At 38.5% G+C, this 16,946-nt stretch overlaps 1 long non-coding RNA gene across 1 annotated transcript; it reads left to right on the forward strand.

Moving 5' to 3' along the window:
• The first annotated feature begins 13,681 nt into the window (after window positions 1–13,681).
• LOC147380287 (uncharacterized) lies at window positions 13,682–16,182 on the forward strand. The gene is made up of 2 exons (XR_015169265.1): window positions 13,682–13,740; window positions 15,701–16,182. It is a non-coding gene; the product is annotated as an uncharacterized LOC147380287 (long non-coding RNA).
• Window positions 16,183–16,946: the final 764 nt, after the last annotated feature.

Below are 16,946 nucleotides of genomic sequence, written 5' to 3' on the forward strand. Positions count from 1 at the left end.
ATCTTTCTGCAGTAAGAGAAAGTTTCTTATTTTTTAGAGCTCTTATAATTATACTGAACCCACCTGAATTAGTCAGTTCAGTCACTCAGTCATGTTCAACTCATTGCAACCCATGGACTGCAGCATACCAGGCCGCCCTGTCCATCACCAACTCCTGGAGCTTACTCATATTCATGCCCATCGAGTCGGTGAAGCCATCCAACCATCTTATCCTCTGTTCTCCCCTTCTCCTCCTGTCTTCCATCTTTCCCAGCATCAGGGTCTTTTCAAATGAGTCAGTTATTTGCATCAGGTGACCAAGGTATTGGAGTTTCGGCTTCAGCATCAGTCCTTTCAATGAATGTTCAGGACTGATTCCTTTAGTCAGGACTGGTTGGACCTCCTTGCAGTCCAAGGGACTCTCAAGAGTCTTATCCAACACCACAGTTCAAAAGCATCAATTCTTTGGTGCTGAGCTTTCTTTATAGTCCAACTCTCACATCTGTACATGACCTCTGGAAAAACCATAGCCTTGACTAGATGAACCTTTGTTGGTAAAGTAATGTCTCTGCTTTTTAATATGCTGTGTAGGTTGGTCATAGCTTTTCCTCCAAGGAGCAAGCGTCTTTTAATTTCATGGCTGCAGTCACCATCTGAAGTAATTTTGGAGCCCTCTCCCCCAAAATAAAGTCTCTCACTCTTTCCATTGTTTCCCCATCTATTGCCATGAAGTGATGGGACCAGATGGGACCAATTCTGAATGTTGAATTTTAAGCCAACTTTTTCACTCTCCCCTTTCAATTTTATCAAGAGGCTCTTTAGTTCCTCTTCACTTTCTCCTATAAGGATGGTGTTATTTGTGTATCTAAGGTTACTGATATTTCTTCCAGCAATCCTGATTACAGCTTGTGCTTCATCCAGCCTGGCATTTCACATGATGTACTCTGCATATAAGTTAAATAAGCAAGGTAGCAATATACAGCCTTGATGTACTCCTTTCCCAATTTGGAACGAGTCTATTGCTTCTAACTGTTCTAACTGTTGCTTCCTGACCTGCATACAGATTTCTCAGGAGGTGGGTCAGGTGATCTGGTATTCCCATCTCTTTAAGAAGTTTCCACAGTTTGTTGTGATTCACACAGTCAAAGGCTTTGACATAGTCAGTAAACAGAAATAGATGTTTTTCTGGCACTCTCTTGCTTTTTCCATGATCCAGTGGATGTTGACAATTTGATCTCTGGTTCCTCTGCCTTTTCTAAATCCAGCTTGAACATCTGGAAGTTCACGGTTCACATACTGTTGAAGCCTGGCTTGGAGAATTTGGAGGATTACTTTGCTAGCATGTGAGATGAGTGCAATTGTGAGGTAGTTTGAACATTCTTTGGCATTGCCTTTCTTTGGGATTGGAATGAAAACTGACCTTTCCCAGTCTTGTGGCCACTGCTGAGTTTTCCAGATTTGCTGACATATTGAGTTGCAGCACTTTCACAGCACCATCTTTTAGGATTTGAAGTAGCTCAACTGGAATTCCATCGCCTCCATTACCCCATTACCCACTTGAATAATCCAGGATAATCTTCTCGTCTATTAATAGAAGTCATGATCTCAATTCTATCTATAGATTGTGTGTGTGTGTGTGTGTGTGTGATTTAATATAACCTAGTCAAGTGTTTAGAGACTGGAAAGCTTTAGAAAGCCATGCTGCTCATCACACTCTTGAATTTACTAATTGGTAGGAATCTTAGAATAACAGGAACAACAACAACAACAAACCTCATAACTTAGAGATAACATATGTGAGATATTTATTTAAAAAATCATGGGATACAAAAGACATTTTAGAGATAAGGAATGTTGGGGCTAATACTTTATTTTGGGATATTTGACTTGGTTTGGGAAACAGTGGAAACAGTGTCAGACTTTATTTTTGGGGGGCTCCAAAATCACTGCAGATGGTGACTGCAGCCATGAAATTAAAAGATGCTTACTCCTTGGAAGGAAAGTTATGTCCAACCTAGATAGCATATTGAAAAGCAGAGACATTACTTTGCCAACAAAGGTTCGTCTAGTCAAGGCTATGGTTTTTCCTGTGGTCATGTATGGATGTGAGAGTTGGACTGTGAAGAAGGCTGAGCACCAAAGAATTGATGCTTTTGAATTGTGGTGTTGGAGAAGACTTTGAGAGTCCCTTGGACTGCAAGGAGATCCAACCAGTCCATTCTGAAGGAGATCAGCCCTGGGATTTCTTTGGAAGGAATGATGCTAAAGCTGAAACTCCAGTACTTTGTCCACCTCATGCGAAGAGTTGACTCATTGGAAAAGACTCTGATGCTGGGAGGGATTGGGGGCAGGAGGAGAAGGGGACGGCAGAGGATGAGATGGCTGGATGGCATCAGTGACTCGATGGCCGTGAGTCTGAGTGAACTCCGGGAGTTGGTGATGGACAGGGAAGCCTGGCATGCTGTGATTCATGGGGTCGCAAAGAGTCGGACACAACTGAGCGACTAAACTGAACTGACTTGGTTTGTGAGGACAGAGACTCTAAGTGAGGAATGAAGAAAGATGTAGACCATACAGGTAATCTTAATAGAATAAAAAAAAATTTAAGGGCAGACCTCAAAGGAGTTACAAAAAATGAAGCATAAGATTTTGGAGCCTTCACAACAAGGAACTAGAAGTATTGAAGTGTCCGATTGGACAAGATTCCATAGTGACTTGAATTAGTTATTTCCAATCATTTATCAGAAGCTAAACATAATAATGCCCCTCAAGGATCACAGCCTTATCATGGTGAAGGGACTTGTGTAACAAGGAAGCTATGAGCCATGCCACGCAGGGCCACCCAAGATGGATCAGATGTAGTGAAGAGTTCTGACAAAGCAGTTCTGACTGGAGGAAGGAATGGCAAACTTCCCCAGTATTCTTGCCACGAGAACCCCATGAACAGTGTGAAAAGGCAGAAAGCTATGACACCAGAAGTTGAGCGCCCCCAGGTTGGGAGGTGTCTAGTGTGCTACTGGTAAAGAGTAGAGGGCAATTACTAATAGCTTCAGAAAGAATGAAATGACTGTTGAAAATCCTAAATGATTATGCTGTTAAAGTGCTGCACTCAATATATCAGCAAATTTGGAAAATTTGGCAGTGGCCAAAGGACTGGAGCAGGTCAGTTTTCATTCTAACCCTAAAGAATCATTGCACTACCATACAATTGCTCTCATTTCACATGCTAGCAAAGTTATGCTCACATTCCTTCAAGCTAAGCTTCAGTAGTATGTGAACCAAGAACTTTCAGATGTACAAGCTGGGTTTTGAAGAGATAGAAGAACCAGAGATCAAACTGCCAACATTCACTGGCTCATGGAGAAAGCCAGGAAGTTCCAGAAAAATATCTACAACTTCTTCATTGATGATATGAAAGCCTTTGATTGTGCAGATCACAACAAACTGTGGAAATTTTTAAACAGATGGAAATACCAGAACACCTTACCTATCTCCTGAGAAACCTGTATGTAGGTTCAGTTCAGTTCAGTTCAGTCACTCAGTCGTGCCCGACTCTTTGTGACCCCATGGACTGCAGTACACCAGGCCTCCCTGTCCATCCTCAACTCCCAGAGCTTACTCACACTCATGCCCATCAAGTCGGTGATGCCATCCAACCATCTCACCCTCTGTTGTCCCCTTCTCCTCCCGCCTTCAGTCTTTCCCAGCATCAGGATTTTTTTCAGTGAGTCAGTTCTTCACATCAGGTGGCCAAAGTATTGGAGTTTCAGCTTTAGCATCAGTCTTTCCAATGAATACTCAGGACTGATTTACTTTAGATTGACTGGTTTGGATCTCCTTGTAGTCCAGGTTAAGAAGCAACAGTTAGAAACAGACATGAACAACTAACTGGTTCAAAATTGGGAAAGGAGTATGTCAAGGCTGTATATTGTCACCCTGTTTATCTAACTTATATGCAGAGTACATCATGTGAAATGCCAGGCTGGATGAATCACAAGCTGGATTAAAATTGCCAAGAGATATATCAACAACCTCAGATATACAAATGATGCCACTCTAAAATAGAAAGTGAAGAAGAACAAAAGAGCTTCTTGATGAAGGTGAAAGAGGAGAGTGAAAAAAACTGGCTTAATACTCAACATTCAAAAAACTAAGATCATGGCATCTGGTCTCATTACTTCATTTCAAATAGATGGGGGGAAAATGGAAACAGTGATAGATTTTATTTTCTTGGGCTCTAAAATCACTGAAGACAGTGACTGCAGCCATGAAATTAAGAGGCTTGTTCCTTGGAAGAAAAGAAAAGGGAAAGGGAAATTCACACATCAACTCTTTGTGATTCCATGGATTGTAGCCTGCCCAGCTCCTCTGTCCATGGAAATCTCCAGGCAAGAATACTGGAGTGGGTTGCCATTTCCTTCTCCAGGGTATTTGCCTAACCCAGGGATCAAACCTGGGTCTCCTGCATTGCAGGCAGATTCTTTACCAACTGAGCTGCTAGGGAAGCCCATGACAAACATAGACAGCATATTAAAAAGCAGAGATATTACTTTGTCAACAAAGGTCTATATAGTCAAAGCTATGGTTTTTCCAGTGGCTATGTGCAGATGTGAGAGTTGGACCATAAAGAAGGCTGAGTGCTGAAGCATTGATGTTTCAAACAGTGGCACTGGAGAAGATGCTTGAGATTCCCTTTGACTGCAAGGGGATAAAACGAGTCAATCCTAAAGGAAATCAACACTTCCAATTCATTGGAAGGACTGATGCTGAAGCTGAAGCTCCAATAATTTGGCCACCTGATGTGAAGAAGAACTGACTCATTGGAAAAGATCCTGATGCTGGGAAAAATTGAAGGCAAGAGGAGAAGGGGATAACAGAGGATGAGATGGTTGGATACCATCACTGACTCAGTGGACATGAATTTGAGCAAACTCTGGGAGATAGTGAAGGACAGGGGAGCCTGTCGTGCTGTACTTCATGGGGTTGCAAAGATTTGGACACGACTTAGTGACAACAACAAGAAAGCATACTAATACTAAAATTCACATAGGTATATTGCTCTACAATTTTAAAAGTACCTTCAGTCATTAAATTATTATATGTTACAGCTCATAATTTTCTTGAAAACTTTTATATTTAACTGAAACATGAACATGAAATACATACATGTAGGCACTTTCAAATTTCTGAGAAGTTTAGAAGCATTTATTTTATCAGTTGAATAATATCCCTTTCAATAAATACATCAAAATATTTCAGGTTTAAAAATAATTGCATAATTAATAAAGAAACATGAAGCAATTAGTATGGCCTTGGGTAAGAATTTGCCTATATGCTTCAATGTTCAGTAAATGCTCTTTGGAGATTTTCAATTCTGTAAGCATCTTTATTGAACTGACTCATTTAGAAAGACCCTGATGCTGGGAATGAATGAAGGTGGGAGGAGAAGGGGACAACAGAGGATGAGATGGTTGGATGGCATCACTGACTCGATGGGTGTGACTTTGAGTAAACTCCGGGAGTTGGTGATGGACAGCGAGGCCTGGCATGGTGCAGTCCATGGGGTCACAAAGAGTTGGACATGAATGAGTGACTGAACTGAACTGAAGCATCTTTGTAGGTGAACCTTACCTTGACAGTCAGTAAAACACTTCTGTGTTCATACCTTATTCAGAGATGTTTTTCTTTCAGGTTATCCTTCTAATCTTATTGTACTATTATGATACTTTCCTGGCTTTCCACCTGAATTTGACCTTCTTGTGTGCTAAAAGATTATTAACAGGGTTAAAATCATTCAGCTCCCCTGAGTGTGCTCACCCCTAAACTGAAAATTTTAAGCATCATATGTTGTAGAGGTTCAGACCCAAAACTTGATCTAATTCACTTTTCCAAGTTGTACATATTCAGTTGATTCATCCTGATACAATCAGATTTAAGGAAAAATCATCTTTGAACTAAAGAAACTCAAAAACTAGAAACAATAAGATGTTCCTTCAATCAAAACTCGGACCAGTCCAGACCATAGTTTAGCTTCACTGAGTGGACTCTAGTCCTCCTTCACCAAATAGTTTGTTTTCTTTCTATATTGCTTCCCTACATCATGGTTTTTAATCCAGCTCATTGGTTTTGATCTTGGACATAGTTTGCTTTTGTTGCTGTTACTGGTTGTGGTAATTGGTTGGTTGATTTTTAAGTGCATCACGTTGATATATGGACAGAAACCAACATAATATTGTAAAGAATTATCCTTCAATTAAAAGCAAACAAATTTATTTAAAAAAAGAAATAAGCGGGATGGTATGGGGAGGGAGGAGGGAGGAGGGTTCAGGATGGGGAGCACATGTATACCTGTGATGGATTCATTTTGATATTTGGCAAAACTAATACAACATGTAAAGTTTAAAAATAAAATAAAAATTTAAAAAAATAAAAAATAAAAAAAAAGAAATAAGCTAAAAAATAAGTGCATCACGGTGAGAAACCTGTGGTGCTCCCAACTTTTCACGACTATTTTGAAAGAGCACTTTCACTTTTCTTCCTGTTACTGTCTTCTTTCTTGCTGCTTTCTAAATAAATCAAACTTGATTGAACTCAAAGACCTTGTTTTCTTCTTCCTGAAATATGCGGTCCCTGATCATCACATGACTACTTTGTTGTCCTCAGAGTCTTTTTAGTTGCCACCTCCTAGGAGGTCTAGTCTACCTTCCAAATATAACGTAGAAATCCATTGATATAGTGTCACTTCGCTCCAGTTTAGACCTAGTCACTTGTCTCATTCATTTTTGCTGTTGTTGTTTTTTCCTATTTATTTAGTTTTTATCTCCTTCTGTAGCGATACTAATGAATGGATAGATAAATAGGTGGAAATATGTAAGTACAGCCTTCCATTTCTGAACATTTTTCAAGGCAAGATGATATGGCTGACCTATAATTTCATATTTCTATGTATCTCCAGCTCATTTGTAAGGATATGATGTAAACAATACCCTAAGACAGAAATGTCTCTGGCCCCTTCCAAAGCCAGTTTCTGTTTTTCACCCACCAAATTCAATTACCCTGTAGGATCCTTATCAAGATCCATTCTCCCATTCACTGCCCTTATATTTAATGTGTTTGAGACTTATTTTTCACCCACTGCCTGCTCATCAACAGCTCATATTGTAAAGAAGCGCAGGTCTCTGTGTTGATGTATCATGAGTCCCTTGCCAGAGTGTTAAGTTTTCTCTAGTGTTTCACTATCATATGTGTTTTCTTTATTCATGTAAGTTATCCACTATATAGACTTTCATGTTTTCCAAGAAATACTCCATTGTGGCTACATTTCAGAGCAAAGTTGTTGTAAGAGCAATTTCTGAGAAGAAGATTCATTTTCTTCTTCTTCTTTTTTTTTTTTTTTTTTAACTTTGCACAAGTATCCATCTGAAAACAGTTACAGAAGCCCTGGGAACAAACTGGCTGACACTTCTGCGTTGCTCATCACCTCAGTGAAGATCCAGCGGACGGCCACCCTGTAAGTCACAGACTGAGTTTTCCATGGTCACTGACAGCATCATCTTTCTGGAGTCTTCAGTTGTTTTTATGGTTTCTGTATACTTTTTTGATTGACATTTAGGAAATGAACTTGTCTTTAAAGCTCTTCTCTTGTTTAGCAGATACATGATATGTCCTTAGGAAGTTAGAGATTCCTTTTGAGTTTTTAAAGAAGAGATCCAGTATATTTAGAATGCTGGAATCCATTTCCAAAGACTCAGATAGGAGAGGGGAAGGGCGTAACCACTGGCTACAAACTAGTTCCTTTTAGGGTGTGTGAGATAGTGTGGGAAACTTGACTTTCTGTTTCAGAGTTTAAAATAATTTTCTGAGGAAGAACATCTTTTCCAAATCATCTGAATTATCCAGGGAGTTTTTCTTTCTAAGTGATTATTCTATGAAGGTAAGGGAGTGGTTCAGCCAAATCTACACTTTCTCATTTGGATAAACTTTAATGGCCTCTACTAAAGAGTTTGAATTTCCAATTTTTTGGATTCTCTGTCCAGCTGTTGCATAATGGAAATTTACTTTTAGAATATATTTAGAGAATATAAGTCCTTCCAAGTGCTTCTATAACAAGTGTCTCTATAAAACTGAATAGCAATTGTAGCCTTGAAAAATATTAGAAATGCATATCTTTGGTATATTGCAATTATAAAGGGAAGATCTGCATTACTTCTTAATTGTAGTTATTTTCTAAAATGAGTTTGAGTTTCACATGTGTTTGCTTAAGGGTGTAATGGAGCTAATCTCCTTTTGTGGTAAAAAGTACTTGAACAGTGTCTGTGTGTGGTTTTTTTTTTTTTTTTCTTTTCTTTTCAAAGGAAGTACATTCTAACCATTGCTTAATATCTGGCAGTCATTGAAGCAAAAGAAAAAAAAAACATTTAATATTCTTTGCATGATTTTCCATCCAAATAATAATATCAAAATACCCAGACACTGGTTATGAAAATATAGAAATTGTGGCAACAGCCAATTAGTTCCCAGAAAGTCTTACACTTTCATAATTTTTTCCATAATAATCAGGCATTGGAAAATCTTCTGGTACACACACAAGTCATAGTAAGGCTAATAGGTCAAATGAACCTAAACTCTCTTCCTATTTCCGACAAAGTATAAAACAGCATTTCCAGAACAAGAACAACACAAAAGCAATCAAAATCAATGTACAGTCAATAAATACACAGTCACTGTGAAACAAAGATGCTATCTTATTTATATTTGCCTCAAGGACATATTAAGTGCCCCAAATATTTCAGCATCCAATGTATCTCTGGCCTGAGGAAGCATGCAGGAGGGGAAAATCAGACTGTTTTCCAATTTTTTTTCAAAAGGCTTTCTACTTGCTTCCAGGTCTGATCTATCATTCCTACAGTGTCATATCTTAGAAATGGACACCCGTTGGCAACACGTTTCCTCCTGACTCTGTGCTGTGGAGATGAATAGGAAAAGGAAAATTTTAGGATCGAGAAGCTGATCTGTTTCAAAAGTTTTCTTCCTTAGAGTAACTTTGTAAAACTAAATAATAAGTGTCCTCTTCTGAAAATATGTTACATTCATATTAATGAAAGTGAAAAGTTGCAGTCCTTCAGTCCTGGGGATATTCCAGGGTTGGGAAGGTCCCCTGGAGAAGGAGATGTCAACCCACTCCAGTATTCTTGCCCAGAGAATCCCATGAACAGGGGAGCCTGGTGGGCTATATTCCATGGGATCATAAAGAGACAGACATGACTGAAGTGACTTAAGACACACAGCACACAGATTAAGAAAGTGAAATATAGAAAGGATAAACAAATTGCTCACAACCACATGGTTTATAGGAGAATTCCATAGCTCAGTTGGTAAAGCATCTGCATGCAATGCAGGAGACTCCGGTTTGATTCCTGGGTTGGGAAGATCTGCTGGAGAAGGGAAAAAGCTAGGCACTCCAGTATTCTGGCCTGGAGAACTCCATGGGATGTACAGTGACTTCCCTGGGGGCTCAGACGGTAAAGTATCTGCCTACAAGGTGGGAGACCCGGGTTCAATCCCTGGGTCAGGAAGATCTGGAGAAGGAAATAGCAACTCACTCCAGTATTCATGCCTGGAAAATCCCATGGATGGAGAAGCCGGGTGGGCTACAGTCCACGGGGTCACAAAGAGTCAGACACGATTGAGCGACTTCACTTTTCTTTATGTGGTTTGTAAGTGATGGGTCCAGGATATGAAACTTTCAGATTCTTCAAACTTGGCCACTACATAATACATGCCCGAAAACGTCTGCAAGATATTTCTATGATGCAGTTACCTGTGGTTAGTATTCACTAGACATTTGATAAATGAATAAAAATGTAGTAGAATATACAAAATGTATTTTTATGGTAAGTGAATTATTGGCAAGTAGAAGAAAAAGCTACAATTAGTTGGCTATTATTTATAACTTACTTTATGTCATAAAATGCTATAGATAGGCAGAAAAATATCCTCAAGAGTATTCTAAGATTATCCATATTTGAGAGTAAATAATGTTACTGTTGGAACAAGGGTGACTCAGAGTGTTTATGTGCTTAAATGGCTTTTTGATTTTCAAACGTGTAGGTTTTGAATTTTGGTTGCATCATTTGTTTTTGTTTGCACTTCCTTTTATTGTTGTGTTTACCATTTAAATCTCATGGTTTATAGGGACCTTCTGTTACCACCCACCCAATAGACACGTGTGGATGTACTCAGTCATGCCCGACTCTTTGCAACCGCACGGACTGTAGCCAGCCAGGCTCCAGCTGTCCATGGGATTGTTCAGGCAAGAATACTGAAGTGGGTTGCCATTTTCTCCTCCAGAGGACCTTCCTGATCCAGGGATCAAGTTTGCATCTCCTGAGTCTCCTTCATGGGCAGGCAGATTCTTTCCCACACCTGGGAAGCCCCTTAAACTTTAGACTCAGCCATAATCTATAAGTGCAAAATATGTTGTTCTTGTTTTTATTTTAAAGTTATTTTTATATCACTAAAAAGAAATAATTAACAATTATTTTACTCATTTATTTTTTTACATCCTTCCTTTCTTTACATAGATTTGATATCTGACCCATATATTTTCAATTCTCCCCAAATAACTTTTTTTAATATTTCTTTCAAGATATTTCTTTTGTTGATGAATATCCTAAATTTTTGTTTTTCTGAGAAAGTTTTTTTTTTCTTTACTTCTGAGGCATAATTTGGCTTGACAAAGAATTCTGTGTTGTTAGCTTTAAAAAAAAGAATGAAATTTGTCACAGCACACTTCTTGTGAGTTATCTGTTGAGAAGTCTCATATAATTCTGTTTCTTCCTCTGCAGATAAGGTGTTATTTCTCTGTCTTTTAAAATATTTTTATTTTCTTAAATTTGAATACATTATCCCTACTGTGGATTTTTCAGTATTTAAGTATTTAGCTTGCTTGATATTCTCTGAGCTTCCAGCATCTATTCTTTATTATTTGTCATTAATTTTGGAAAATATTTGGCTAAATCTTTCTCTTCATTCTGTTTTTTTTCTCCTTTTAGTATTCTAATTGCACATGAGTTACATCTTCTGAAATTGTCCTATGGCTCGCTCTCTTTTCTTTTTTTCCTATTCCTTTTTCTCCCTGTGTTTAAGTTTGGGAGGTTTCTATTGTCATATATTCTAGCTCACTGATCTTTTCCTCAGCTGTGTCCAGTCTACTGATGAGATGATCAAAGGATTCTTCAAACCTGTTCCAGTGTTTTTTCATTTCCAGCATTTACTCTTAATTCTTTCTTAGTGTTTCCATCTAACCCATCTGTTCTTCCACATTGTCAATTTTTTTCCATTAGGGTTCATAACAAGTTAATCATAGCTATTTTAAATTCTCTGATAATTTCAATATCTGTTTAATATCAGTCTATTTCTGATAATTTGCTTTGTCTCTTCGGACTCTTTATTGGCTTTTAGCACATTTTGCAATTTTGTTAAAATCTGGACTAGATGTATTGGGTAAATAGGTCTTTGGTGTGATGGTGTATGTTTATCTAGGAGTTTACATCTGCTGGATCATGGAAAAAGCAAGAGAGTTCCAGAAAAACATCTATTTTGGCTTTATTGACTATGCCAAAGCCTTTGACTGTGTGGATCACAATAAACTTTGGAAAATTCTGAAATAGATGGGAATACCAGACCACCTGACCTGCCTCTTGAGAAATCTGTATGCAGGTCAGGAAGCAACAGTTAGAACTGGACATGGAACAACAGACTGGTTCCAAATAGGAAAAGGAGTTCGTCAAGGCTGTATATTGTCACCCTGTTTATTTAACTTCTATGCAGAGTACATCATGAGAAACGCTGGGCTGGAAGAAGCACAAGCTGGAATCAAGATTGCCGGGAGAAATATCAATAACCTCAGATATGCAGATGACACCACCCTTATGGCAGAAAGTGAGGAGGAACTAAAAAGCCTCTTGATGAAAGTGAAAGTGGAGAGTGAAAAAGTTGGCTTAAAGCTCAACATTCAGAAAACGAAGATCATGGCATCTGGTCCCATCACTTCATGGGAAATAGATGGGGAAACAGTGGAAACAGTGTCAGACTTTCTTTTCTGGGGCTCCAAAATCACTGCAGATGGTGACTGCAGCCATGAAATTAAAAGACGCTTACTCTTTGGAAGGAAAGTTACGACCAACCTAGATAGAATATTCAAAAGCAGAGACATTACTTTGCCAACAAAGGTCCGTCTAGTCAAGGCTATGGTTTTTCCTGTGGTCATGTATGGATGTGAGAGTTGTACTGTGAAGAAGGCTGAGCGCCTAAGAATTGATGCTTTTGAACTGTGGTGTTGGAGAAGACTCTTTCGAGTTCCTTGGACTGCAAGGAGATCCAACCAGTCCATTCTGAAGGAGATCAGCCCTGGGATTTCTTTGGAAGGAATGATGCTAAAGCTGAAACTCCAGTACTTTGGCCACCTCCTGTGAAGAGTTGACTCATTGGAAAAGACTCTGCTGCTGGGAAGGATTGGGGTCAGGAGGAGAAGGGGACGACAGAGGATGAGATGGCTGGATGACATCACTGACTCGATGGCCGTGAGTCTGAGTGAACTCCGGGAGTTGGTGATGGACAGGGAGGCCTGGCGTGCTGCGATTCATGGGATCGCAAAAAGTTGGACATGACTGAGCAACTGAACTGAACTGAACTGATTGCTTGACATAACTGAAGGTGCCAAAGTTTTCAAAGTCCTCTGGTGTCTTAGATTTTGTTTTTCATGTTGTCTTTGGGATTTGCTAAGAGATCTCTCACAGATAGTCTGTGTCCTGCACTCTTTTCATCTGTAATCTACTGTTATAACCTGGATCTCTGTTAGTGTTGGAGTAGAATGTGGAAGAGAATAATTGTTCTATAATTTTACGTTTAAATCTCAGTATTTAACTTGATTTGTAACCAACCTTAATTGTGATTTTAACCAATGTCTTATCACTCCCCGCTGACCCCATCCTTAGGTGAAACAGGAAGACTAGAGGGGCTGGATTTCAGCTGGTGCCCTGTCATCGATCAGACAAGGTTCTGGTCAAATCCTTTTCAGTGGAAAGTTGGCTTTGTTATAATATCTTGAGTGTATTTCTAATGTCTAGGCCCTCTCCTGGCTAGAGCCACATACAATCTTTCTTGAGCCATCACCATAATAATCTGGTAAGATTTTTAGAAGTGGGACCTATAAAAATCCAAAGATTTTCTCCGTTTTACACTAGTCTTACATTTAGTCTTCAGAAATTTGTCAAAACTCCCATTCAAGTGTTCTTAGTTGCTGGTTTGAGCAGCATCTATCCCAGATTAGGAGACCTCACTATGACTCTCAAATTTGCTGTCTCTTTAGATTACAGTCTAGTGTTTTGTACTTCAATTCGATTTCTCTAAGTCTAAGAAAAGTCTTTATTTTTTAATTTACTCAGCCTTTTATTATTATAACTATGCAGTGAAAACCTCTAGGCTCTTTACATATTAGACTTAGCATCAGGACCTCCTTTTTTAATATTATCAGTTTTGATGGCAAATGTGATTGAAAAGACAAAAAATTACCCGCTTTAAGATATTTCCATTTTAGCAATTAAAAATAAATTATTGTAGTTGATTTATAATGTTTTATTTTCAGTTACATAGCAAAGTGAATTAGTTATACATATATCCACTTTTTTTTTTTTTTTAGGTTCTTTTCTGACAGGTCATTACAGAGAATTGGGCGGAGTTCCCTGTGCTATGCAACAGGTTTGTATTAGTTATCTATTTTATATATAGCAGTGTGTATGTGTCAGTTCCCTGTCAGCTTGCTATTGCAAATAGCAGTGCAGTGAACATGGGGGTGCATATATCTTTTTGAACTGGAGTTTTCTCTGGGTATACATACACCCAGGCGTGGGGTTGTTCCCTTCTCCCCACACCTTTTACAGCATTTGTTGCTTGTAGATCTTTGGATGCTGGCCATTCTGACTGACGTTAAGTGACACCTTTCGGTAGTTTTTTTTATATTTCTCTAATAAATAGTGATACTGAGCATCTTTTCATGTGCTTTTTGGTCACACTGAGAGATGTGTTGAGAAAAGAAACAGCAGTTTTACAGGGAAAGCCAGCAGATGGAGTAAATGGCAAGCTAGTGTCTAAAGAACCATTTTACCTGAGTTAAAATTCAGGCTTCTTTTATAGTAAGAGCTGGTGGCAAGGGCAGGCATAACTGGCTGTTGCAGACTTCCTGGTGCCAGCCACACTCTAGAGGGTATGTGATAATCCTTTGTTCTTGCAGCTGTCCGGTTAAGTCTAGTCACTGTTTTCCTGCAAACCCCCAATACAACAAATGTCATTTTCTGTTCTGCAACATTTTGTCTCTGTGTGAATGAAAAGTGTTATGGCTTTAAAGGTCCAGCCTAGAGGCAGAGCCTTGGTAAAAGGCTATATGCATGTTTCAGGTTATAGGAAACATTCTATTAGACAACGTTTCACAGCCCGCATGACTAAGCACAGATGACAGAGCACAAAACTTAGAGCTAAAGGAATATCCAACATGGCGTCAGATTGCTCTCCTCTGTTATTAAAGGAAGAGTCAACTGATGCAGAAAACTTCATTGTCTTATTTTAAGATTTTCTACAGCTATTCCAACCTTCACGCAATCACCACCCTGATCACTCAGATATTAGAGACAAATCCTCTACAACAAAAAAATTACTATTTTCACTTTCATGCATTGGAGAAGGAAATGGCAACCCACTCCAGTGTTCTTGCCTGGAGAGTCCCAGAGATGGGGGAGCCTTGTGGGCTGTCATCTCTGTGGTCGCACAGAGTCGGACACAACTGAAGCGACTTAGCAGCAGTAGCAGCAAAGGTTCAGATGATGCTTAGCATTTTTTAACAGTAAAGCATTTTTTAAATTGAACTATGTACATTTTCTAAGACATAATCCTATTTCACACTTAGTAAACTATAGAATAGTCCAAACATAACTTTTATACACACTGGCACCAGAAATTTCACATGACTTGCTTTATTGATTTATTCATTTTATGGTGGTGGTCTGGAACCACTCCTGCAACATCCCCCTGACATATATAAAATATGTAGATATATTTATGGATACATACATATTCTGAAGGCAGACCAAATACATTCGTCTACTTAAGAAATTAGAAAATGATGTTCTACATATCTAGATCAGAGGTCAGAAAACCATGACTTATGGACCAAATCCAGCTCATAGCTTTTTATTTTTGTAAAAAGAGCTTTATTGGAACACAGACATCTCATTTATTTACATATGATTTATGGCTACTTTCTGGTGTAAAATAACAGAGGTTTTTTGCAACAGAGACTTTATAAACCACAAAACTAGAATATTATTTATCTTTCTTTGCAGAGAAAGTTTTTCTATCTAGATGCATTCTGATTTAACACAATATGATATCAAAATTTAATATTTTGGCAGGGAATATAAAGTGACAGTGAAAGTCACTCAGTCCTGTCTGACTCTTTGTGAGCCCATTATACAGTCCATGGAAATCTCCAGGCCAGAATACTGGAGTGGGTAGCCTTTCCCTTCTCCAGAGGATCTTCCCAAACCAGGGATTGAACTCAGGTCTCCCATATTGCAGGTGGCTTCTCTACCAGCTCAGCCACAAGCCCCTAAGGGAAGGCATGGAATATATTTTAATTAATTAATAATTGAATATTCTTTGGAAGGACTGATGCTGAAGCTGAAGCTCCAATATTTTGGCCACCTGATGTGAAGAACTGACTCATTGGAAAAGGCCCTGATGCTGGGAAAGATTGAAGCCAGGAGGAGAAGGGGACAACAGAGGATGACATGGTTGAGGGCATCACCGAATTGATGGACATGAATCTGATCAACCTCTGGGAGTTGGTGATGGACAGGGAAGCCTGGCATGCTGTAGTCCATGGGGTCGCAAAGAGTCGGACATGACTGAGAGACTGAACTAAACTGAACTGAATGGAAAAGAATTGAAATTTCTGAGAACATATTTATTTTCCCAAAAAGTATATAACTATACTCAAGTCTTTACTTAAGTAATTTGGATTTTCATCAGTTTAGGAAATACTGGCACCTTGGAGCTGGTTTTATGGTGTTAAATTCTTTTTATCATTGCACATAAGTAGTAAAGCACAATAAATTTAATAAAAATAAAGAAAAAGTCCTAATATGAGTTAAAGGCATCTAGTATTTTATATGAAAATCCATAAAATAAAATATTTGAGTATCTTCTTTAGTATTAATTATATATTAAACAGATTGCATAAATTTTTAAAATGTGTTAGGCCAAAAGATTTGAATTTGAGAACTTTGGTTTTACCTATTAAATATCTATTTTTCACCATACTTAATAGATGGAAAAGAATGTTATTGATATATTTATTTTATTTATTGATATGACTTTTTTCCAAGCATCAGAATGATGAATAAACAAATTGAAAGGGGTTTTCTGAATACTGCTCTCCACACAAAGGTAAACAATTAAGTATGACTCACATCTTGAACTCATGTGTCATTTAGTGTTTATCGTCATTTGTAACAAGTTTGAATGTGACAATAGCAATCTTCACTTATCATACAGTTTGAGCTTTCATTTAGGTTGGTGGATGCTATGAAAATTAATTAGTGAAAAGAGGGAAGCAGCTGATAGAGTAAGGTCGTGTTATAAACAACACTCTTAAGGAGATAAAAGTTCACTAGGCCATCCTAAAGGAAATCAGTCCTGAATACTCATTGGAAGGACTGATGCTGAAGCTGAAATCCAATACTTTGGCCACCTGATTCGAAGAACTGACAAAAAAGCCAGGTTTTTCTGTCTATGGGGTTTTCCAGGCAAATATAGTTGAGTGGGTTGCATTTCCTGCTCCAGGGGATCTTTCCAACCCAGGGATCAACCCTGTGTCTCCTGCATCTGCTGCACTGGCAGGCAAATTCCTT

Source organism: Bos grunniens, chromosome 1, assembly GCF_055505025.1.
Source record: "Bos grunniens cultivar Pamir isolate PY7600 chromosome 1, Bosgru_T2T1.0, whole genome shotgun sequence".
Taxonomy (NCBI): domain Eukaryota; kingdom Metazoa; phylum Chordata; class Mammalia; order Artiodactyla; family Bovidae; genus Bos; species Bos grunniens.